At 54.4% G+C, this 9,618-nt stretch overlaps 1 protein-coding gene across 1 annotated transcript in view; it reads right to left on the minus strand.

The window, feature by feature from the left end:
- Positions 1-9,249, minus strand: part of CASR (calcium sensing receptor) — a 142,531-nt gene extending 133,282 nt beyond the window's left edge. Inside the window, exon 1 of the mRNA XM_077293689.1 lies at positions 8,868-9,249. The gene's annotated coding sequence lies outside the window, so the exon portion shown is untranslated. The remainder of the gene's footprint in view (positions 1-8,867) is intronic.
- Between the last annotated feature and the right edge of the window lie 369 nt (positions 9,250-9,618).

Here is a 9,618-nt window from a genome sequence, read left to right on the forward strand (position 1 = left end):
TATTATTGTATAATTTAAAGGTAATTCAGTGATCACTGGTGACATTGTACACAGGAGCTCTGTATATAGTATACAGTGTATAGCATCAGTGTACAGGTAACACACTGACTCACAAGTGACGTCTCTAGGTGAAGTCCTTCATCTTTGCTTTTAATCTTTATCCAGCACAGACCGCCGTCACATCATCCAGCCAGGGCTCGTCTCTGCAGAAAATAACAGTTATCTAGAGCACTGCTTGCAGAACACATTACTTATTTTTTTTCCCTAATTCTAAACTACAACAGATGAAGAAAAAGCAACAGTGTTGGTCTGCACAGTAACAGGACCGCCCCCCCCATTTTAAACAGTATCCTACAAAAATAAAATAAATTCATTACTGCAGTAATAATGTCCCTTAATTAGCCCCTATGGTAACAATATTCCCCATCCTGGCCCCCGTGTGTCTCATTCCTGGCCCCAGCCATATGTTCTCCTATCCTGCCCCCATGTGACGTCCCATGCTGCCCCATGATCCTGCCCCATCTGTCTCCATCGTATCCATCCTACACCATCTGTCTCCATCCTGCCCCATCTGTCCCATGATCCTGCTCCATCTGCCTCCATTCTGCCCCGTGTCTCCATTCTGCCCCCTGTGTCTCCATTCTGCCCCTTGTCTCCATTCTGCCCCATGTCTCCATTCTGCCTCGTCTCCATTCTGCGCCGTGTCTCCATTCTGCCATACTGTCTCCATTCTGCCCCACTGTCTCCATTCTGCCCCGTGTCTCCATCCTGCCCCCTTGTTTCCATTCTGCCCTCTGTGTCTCCATTCTGCCCCCCGTGTCTGCATTCTGCCCCATGTCTGCATTCTGCCCCTCATATTTCCATTCTGCCCCAGTATCTCCATTCTGCCCCTCGTGTCTCCAATTCTGCCCCTGTGTCTGCATTCTGCCCCGTGTCTCCATTCTGCCCCTCGTGTCTCCAATTCTTCCCCCTTGACTCCATTCTGCTCCGTGTCTGCATTCTGCTCCCGTGTCTGCATTCTGCCCCTCATGTCTCCATTCTGCCCCTCGTGTCTCCAATTCTGCCCCCTTTTCTCCATTCTGCCCCGTATCTTCATTCTGCCCCCGTGTCTCCATTCTGCCCCAGTGTCTCCATTCTGCCCCAGTGTCTCCATTCTGCCTCAGTGTCTGCATTCTGCCCCTCGTGTCTCCAATTCTGCCCCCTTGTCTCCATCGTGAAACATTGCGGTTTGCCGCTTTCAATAAAAATAATAAAAAAAATTAAAAAACCTTTCTTCTTACCTGGCCGTGCTCCTGCGGTGAAGAAAAGATCCCTCCCGGTGTTTCAGCACGCACTCTCCGGCGAATGACAATGACGTCAGCTGCCAGCCTCCGATTGGCTGGCGGCTTTAACCATTGCCTTGCGGGCCCGCACGCATCCGCAAGGCAAACTGAACCTGCGTCTCGGACGCAGGTTCACGATAGAAGCCGCCTGCCGCTGGGGCTCGGTGAGCAGAAGAGGCGGGGCTCGATGCGGGCCCCTCTGCCCACCGGGCCCCATACACCAGTCAGGGCAGTAATGCCCTGATGGCGGCCCTGATAACAGAGGGGTGATAACATGAGGAAAACCTCCTGTCATCAGTAAAACATGTAAGAATATGATGGATTACCCCTTAGTATGGAGTCTGTCCCCGGCATGTGATGTATGGGCTCCTCATAGCCGGTGCAGCAGCTTCTATCACGTGTCCATTACACTGATGCCATTATAGTCTATGGGTGAAGGATCTGTATACGGAGGCCGGACAGTAAGTCTCCCACAGATTGTCAGGGCTCCTTTAAATGGAAGCGTCATGAAAATCCTCATGACAGATCAGTTATATAAATCCTATATTACCCTATGGGTGATGTATGGCTACTTTTAAAGGGGTTCTGAGGTCTGGGCACATTTGGGCAAGAGCTGTACTGTGCCCAATACTGAAACTGTGTGCGTACACTGTCAGGATTTGGCTCTGCTGCACAGTTATAGCGGTTATCACGATTTACTTACTGACACATGACTAATGAGTACCAGGAGAGAATGAACCCCACAGTGGATCACTCAATTTCTCGCTAATACAACAATACACCTTATTGTATGTGTACAGCCTGCAATAACCATTCTGCCGCCTCACCACCACCAGAGCTGCCGCCTCACCACCACCCGAGCTGTCGCCTCAACACCACCCGAGCTGCTACCTCAACACCACCAGAGCAGCCGCCTCATCACCACCCGAGCTGCCGCCTCACCACCACCTGAGCTGCCACCTCACCACCACCAGAGCTGCCGCCTCACCACCACACGAGCAGCCGCCTCACCACCACCAGAGCTGCCGCCTCAACACCACCAGAGCTGCCGCCTCACCACAACCAGAGCTGCCGCCTAACCACCTCCCGAGCTGCCACCTCAACACCACCAGAGCAGCCGCCTCATCACCACCCGAGTTGCCGCCTCACCACCACCTGAGCTGCCACCTCACCACCAGAGCTGCCGCCTCACCACCACACGAGCAGCCGCCTCACCACCACCAGAGCTGCCGCCTCACCACCACCAGAGCTGCCACCTCACCACTACCAGAGCTGCTGCCTCACCACCACCCGAGCAGCTGCCTCACCACCTGAGCTGCCACCTCACCACCACCCGAGCTGCCGCCTCACCACCACCCGATCTGCCACCTCACCACCACCAGAGCTGCCACCTCACCACCACCAGAGCTGCCGCCTCTCCACCACCCGAGCTGCCACCTCACCACCACCAGAGCTTGCCGCCTCACCACCACCCGAGCTGCCGCCTCACCACCACCTGAGCTGCCACCTCACCACCACCAGAGCTACCGCCTCACCACCACACGAGCAGCTGCCTCACCACCACCAGAGCTGCCGCCTCAACACCACCAGAGCTGCCGCCTCACCACCACACGAGCTGCCGCCTCAACACCACCAGAGCTGCCGCCTCACCACCACCAGAGCTGCCGCCTCACCACCACGAGAGCTGCCGCCTCAACACCACCCGAGCTGCCGCCTCACCACCACCAGAGCTGCTGCCTCACCACCAGAGCTGCTGCCTCACCACCACCAGAGCTGCCGCCTCACCAACCACCCAAGTTGCTGCCGCCCAACCAACCACCCGAGCTGCCACCTCACCACCACCCGAGCTGCCACCTCACCACCACCTGAGCTGCCACCTCACCACCACCAGAGCTGCTGCCTCAACACCACCCAAGCTGCCGCCTCACCACCACCACCCAAGCTGCCGCCTCACCACCACCAGAGCTGCCACCTCACCAACACCAGAGCTGCCTCACCACCACCCGAGGTGCTGCCTCACCACCACCTGAGCTGCCACCTCACCACCACCAGAGCTGCCGCCTCAACACCACCCGAGCTGCTGCCTCACCACCACCCGAGCTGCTGCCTCACCACCACAAGAGCTGCCACCTCACCACCACCAGAGCTGCCGCCTCACCACCACCCGAGCTGCCACCTCACCACCAGAGCTTGCTGCCTCACCACCACCTGAGCTGCCGCCTCACCACCACCAGAGCTGCCACCTCACCACCACCAGAGCTGCCGCCTCACCACCACCAGAGCTGCCACCTGAACACCACCCGAGCTGCCACCTCACCACCACCAGAGCTGCCACCTCACCACCACCAGAGCTGCCGCCTCACCACCACCAGAGCTGCCGCCTCACCACCACCAGAGCTGCCGCCTCACCAACCACCCAAGCTGCTGCCGCCCAACCAACCACCCAAGCTGCCCCCTCACCACCACCTGAGCTGCCACCTAACCACCACCAGAGCTGCCGCCTCACGACCACCCGAGCTGCCACCTCACCACCACCAGAGCTTGCCGCCTCACCACCACCCGAGCTGCTGCCTCACCACCACCAGAGCTGCCACCTCACCACCACCAGAGCTGCCACCTCACACCACCCGAGCTGCCGCCTCACCACCACCAGAGCTGCCGCCTCACCACCACCAGAGCTGCCGCCTCACCACCACCAGAGCTGCCGCCTCACCAACCACCCAAGCCACTGCCGCCCAACCAACCACCCAAGCTGCCACCTCACCACCACCAGAGCTGCCGCCTCACCACCACCAGAGCTGCCGCCTCACCAACCACCCAAGCCGCTGCCGCCCAACCAACCACCCAAGCTGCCACCTCACCACCACCCGAGCTGCCGCCTCACCACCACCTGAGCTGCCACCTCACCACCACCAGAGCTTGCCGCCTCACCACCACCTGAGCTGCTGCCTCACCACCACCAGAGCTGCCACCTCACCACCACCAGAGCTGCCGCCTCACCACCACCAGAGCTGCCACCTCAACACCACCCGAGCTGCCACCTCACCACCACCAGAGCTGCCGCCTCACCACCACCAGAGCTGCCGCCTCACCAACCACCCAAGCTGCTGCCGCCCAACCAACCACCCAAGCTGCCCCCTCACCACCACCCGAGCTGCCGCCTCACCACCACCTGAGCTGCCACCTAACCACCACCAGAGCTGCCGCCTCACGACCACCCGAGCTGCCACCTCACCACCACCAGAGCTGCCGCCTCACCACCACCAGAGCTGCCACCTCACCACCACCAGAGCTGCCGCCTCACCACCACCTGAGCTGCCACCTAACCACCACCAGAGCTGCCGCCTCACCACCACCAGAGCTGCCACCTCACCACCACCAGAGCTGCCGCCTCACGACCACCAGAGCTGCCACCTCAACACCACCCGAGCTGCCACCTCACCACCACCAGAGCTGCCGCCTCAACACCATCAGAGCTGCCGCCTCACCACCACCCGAGCTGCCGCCTCACCACCACCAGAGCTGCCGCCTCACCACCAACAGAGCTGCCGCCTCACCACCACCCGAGCTGCCACCTCACCACTACCAGAGCTTGCCACCTCACCACCACTCGAGCTGCCGCCTCACCACCACCCGAGCTGCTGCCTCACCACCACCAGAGCTGCCGCCTCAACACCACCAGAGCTGCCGCCTCACCACCACCAGAGCTGCCACCTCACCAACAGAGCTGCCGCCTCACCACCACCCGAGCTGCCGCCTCACCACCACCTGAGCTGCCACCTCACCACCACCAGAGCTGCCGCCTCACCACCACACAAGCAGCCGCCTCACCACCACCAGAGCTGCTGCCTCAACACCACCAGAGCTGCCGCCTCACCAACCACCCAAGTTGCCGCCTCACCACCACCAGAGCTGCCACCTCACCACCACCAGAGCTGCCGCCTCACCACCACCAGAGCTGCCACCTCACCAACCACCCAAGCCGCTGCCGCCCAACCAACCACCCGAGCTGCCACCTCACCACCACCCGAGCTGCCGCCTCACCACCACCTGAGCTGCCACCTCACCACCACCAGAGCTGCCGCCTCAACACCACCCGAGCTGCCACCTCACCACCACCAGAGCTGCCACCTCACCACCACCAGAGCTGCCGCCTCACCACCACCCGAGCTGCTGCCTCACCACCACCTGAGCTGCTGCCTCACCACCACCAGAGCTGCCACCTTAACAAATCTTCTGTCACCTCCAGTCTCCTCTATCCCAGTTCAAACACGAGTACTCACCTCCAGACCCCTCTGTCCAACTCCAGGCTCACCTATACCCTACAGACTCCTAGGTTCTCCTCCAGACTCCTGCAATCCTCTGTCCTCTCCAGACTCTTCTTTCCCCTCCAGTCACCTCTGTCCCCTGAACACATCTGATTCCCCTCCACATTCCCCTTTCCTCCTCCAGACTTCTCAGTCCTGTTCAGACTTCTCTCTGTCCTCCTCCACACTCCTTGGTTACTTCCAGACTCCTCTATCCACCTCCAGACTCCTTCATTACCCACAGGCGACTCTTTCCTGCTCCAGACTCTTCTGTCCTCTCCAAACTCCCTATCTCCTCAAGACACAAGTCCCCTTCACATTCCTCAGTCACCTCCAGATCTCTCTGTCCTTTAAACTCTTCAATCACTTCCAGACCCCAGTATCCACCTCTAGACTCTGCTCTCCCTTCTTGACTCTTCTGTCTCTACCAGGTCTCTCTATTCTTCCACAGACTCATCCGTCCCTTCCATACTCCTTTGTTTTGCAGGTTGCTGTTCTCTCCAGACTCATCTTTCTTTCAGACTCCTCTCCCCCCATATTCCTCTGTCCCTTCATGACATATAGTCAAGACATACATTTCCTCCAGACATGTCTGTCCCCTTTCAAACTCCTCGGTCCCTTAGTCTTTTCGGTCCTCTCCAGGCATCTCTGCCCCTTCCATGTACCTCAACCTTCTCCAAACTCCTCTTTCCTTTCAGACTCCTCTGTCCCCTCCAGAATTGTTTCCTGCAGAATACAATGCCCCAACAGGCAATTCAGTCTCCTTCAGGACCTACTGTCTTTGTCAGACTCCTCTGTCCTCTTTAGGCATTTTTGTCTCTTTCCAGACTCCTGTCTATCCTCCAGGTCACCGTGTCCCCTCCAGACCTTCAGTAACTTCCAGAAACCACTATCCCCTCCAGATCCTCTGTGTTTCCTTCAGACCTCTTAGTCCCTTTCAGACACTATTGTTCCCTTTCCTACTGACTCATATTGTCTCCTTCAGACCTCTCAGTTCCTTGCAAACCACCCTGTTCTCTAAAGACTCTGTGACCAAGACGTGGAAGACGTAACCAAGACCCAGAAAACGTGATCAATACACATGACCAGTGACCAAGACAAGAGAGTGGTGACCAAAACATGAGAGACATGATCAAGGCACAAGAGATGTAACCGAGACAAGAGATACATGACCGAGACAAGAGATACATGACCGAGACCGGAGAGATGCGAAGATCTGAGATGTCACCAAAGAAAAGAGTCATGATGACCAAAACCTGAGAGACGTGAACAAGACCCAAGAAAGTGATCAGAACTGCAGAGACTTGACTGAGACATCTCATATCTCACTTTCCTGAAATTTTATAAAAAGGAGGTGAATTGGGCAAGTGTCCTGTCAGTGTTCTGTGCGCATTTGAGATGGCAAAGAAAATAAATAAAAATAATTTTAAAAAATCCAAAAGCCGCCCCACCACTTCATGGTGACCCGAACTGTGATGGTCCAAGCTCTAATGTTAATTATTTATTTACATTTATTTATTTACTGCTGGGTATTTGCTAATTATGTTTCTGTCATTTGAGCATCAGACAGTGAATGGATCAAAGGCAAAATTCTGTATTCACATTGCTTTTAATTCGGGCACAACTGACATGTTCCAATAAAGGAGGAGCAGGAGCGCAGCTCTGAGGCTGCAGAATTACAATGTATCACTAAATAACACCGTGTGTAACCGTGGGATACATACAGAATAAAGGCACATCATAGCTGTCACATGTGGTGTTACATAGGACTGCAGGTGACATCTACATTATCTGTACTCAGAGAGTTATCACTGTGTTATCTGTGGTGTTACATGGGACTGCAGGTGACATCTACTACATTATCTGTACTCAGAAAGTTATCACTGTTATCTGTGGTGTTACGTAGGACTGCAGGTGACATCTACTACATTATCTGCACTCAGAAAGTTATCACTGTGTTATCTGTGGTGTTACATAGGACTGCAGGTGACATCTACTACATTATCTGTACTCAGAAAGGTATCACTGTGTTATCTGTGGTGTTACATAGGACTGCAGGTGACATCTCCTACATTAACTGTACTCAGAAAGGTATCACTGTGTTATCTGTGGTGTTACATAGGACTGCAGGTGACATCTCCTACATTATCTGCACTCAGAAAGTTATCACTGTGTTATCTGTGGTGTTACATAGGACTGCAGGTGACATCTACATTATCTTTACTCAGAGATATCACTGTTATCTGTGGTGTTACATGGGACTGCAGGTGACATCTACATTATCTGTACTCAGAGAGTTATCACTGTGTTATCTGTAGTGTTACATAGGACTGCAGGTGACATCTACTACATTATCTGCACTCAGAGTTATCACTGTGTTATCTGTAGTGTTACATAGGACTGCAGGTGACATCTACTACATTATCTGAACTCAGAGAGTTATCACTGTGTTATCTGTGGTGTTACATAGGACTGCAGGTGACATCTACAACATTATCTGCACTCAGAGTTATCACTGTGTTATCTGTGGTGTTACATAGGACTGCAGGTGACATCTACTACATTATCTGCACTCAGAAAGTTATCACTGTGTTATCTGTGGTGTTACATAGGACTGCAGGTGACATCTACTACATTATCTGCACTCAGAAAGTTATCACTGTGTTATCTGTGGTGTTACATGGGACTGCAGGTGACATCTACATTATCTGCAATCAGGGAGTTATCACTGTGTTATCTGTGGTGTTACATAGGACTGCAGGTGACATCTACAACATTATCTGTACTCAGAGAGATATCACTATGTTATCTGTGGTGTTACATGGGACTGCAGGTGACATCTACTACATTATCTGTACTCAGAGAGTTATCACTGTGTTATCTGTGGTGTTACATAGGACTGCAGGTGACATCTACTACATTATCTGTACTCTAGAGAGATATCACTGTGTTATCTGTGGTGTTACATGGGACTGCAGGTGACATCTACTACATTATCTGTACTCAGAGAGTTATCACTGTGTTATCTGTGGTGTTACATAGGACTGCAGGTGACATCTACTACATTATCTGTACTCAGAGAGTTATCACTGTGTTATCTGTGGTGTTACATGGGACTGCAGGCGACATCTAGTACATTCCCTGTGCTCAGACTTACCCTGATTCTCCCGGTGGAGGTGACACACTCGGCTCTGCTGTATCCGGCACTGATGATTATTGTAATGTCGCTATCACTCACCTGTTGGAGACGTTGAGTGTAAATCGTCCAGTGATTCCTTGGTCCTTAAATCCTGGCGTCAGCGATCGGCTGCCGTGTGCCAGACACCCCCAGAAGAGATTGGTAAGACCCCCTGTGTTGCAGACTCCCACACTGCGCTGTATGCCTATCACAGCTGGTATAAAACTGCAGGGATCAATTCCTGACCCCTCATAGGGCGCCACGGGGCAACGCACACAGCAAAGACCCCTATACAGAGTGCAAAGACCCCTATATAAAGTGCAAAGACCCCCAGGTACTGAAAAATGCCCTCCTGTAATCCCCCCATACACAGTCACAGGTCTATCTAGCACTATAAAGACGTATGCCTTCACCAGTCCCTATAAGACACTATGCAGACCCCTATATAACCCTATGCAGACCCCCATATATGCACTGAGGACCCCATATAACACCAATTCTCTTCTCCCCCCTATAAATACTGTCCAGGTATGAAGACGATGCCCCTATATATCAGCACGATGCATTTCTATATGACCCTATAGGATTGTCTATAGCTCCCGCTAGCAGCGGTGTTGTCGCATCACCTCCTTGCACCCCAGCGCCTTCGCCTGCGCCCCCCACTCCGCAGCCTGCAGGACCCCGCATATAATGGTGGTGGATGTCTCCGCACTCCGGGTCCTTGTGCCTCTTCTGCAGCCAGAAGTCCATGCTCTGCGAGAGGAGCGCAGACTGAAGAGTGACTGTGCTGCCGGCAGCCACTAGGGGGCTC

This window comes from Ranitomeya variabilis, chromosome 3, assembly GCF_051348905.1.
Source record: "Ranitomeya variabilis isolate aRanVar5 chromosome 3, aRanVar5.hap1, whole genome shotgun sequence".
In the NCBI taxonomy this organism is placed as follows: domain Eukaryota; kingdom Metazoa; phylum Chordata; class Amphibia; order Anura; family Dendrobatidae; genus Ranitomeya; species Ranitomeya variabilis.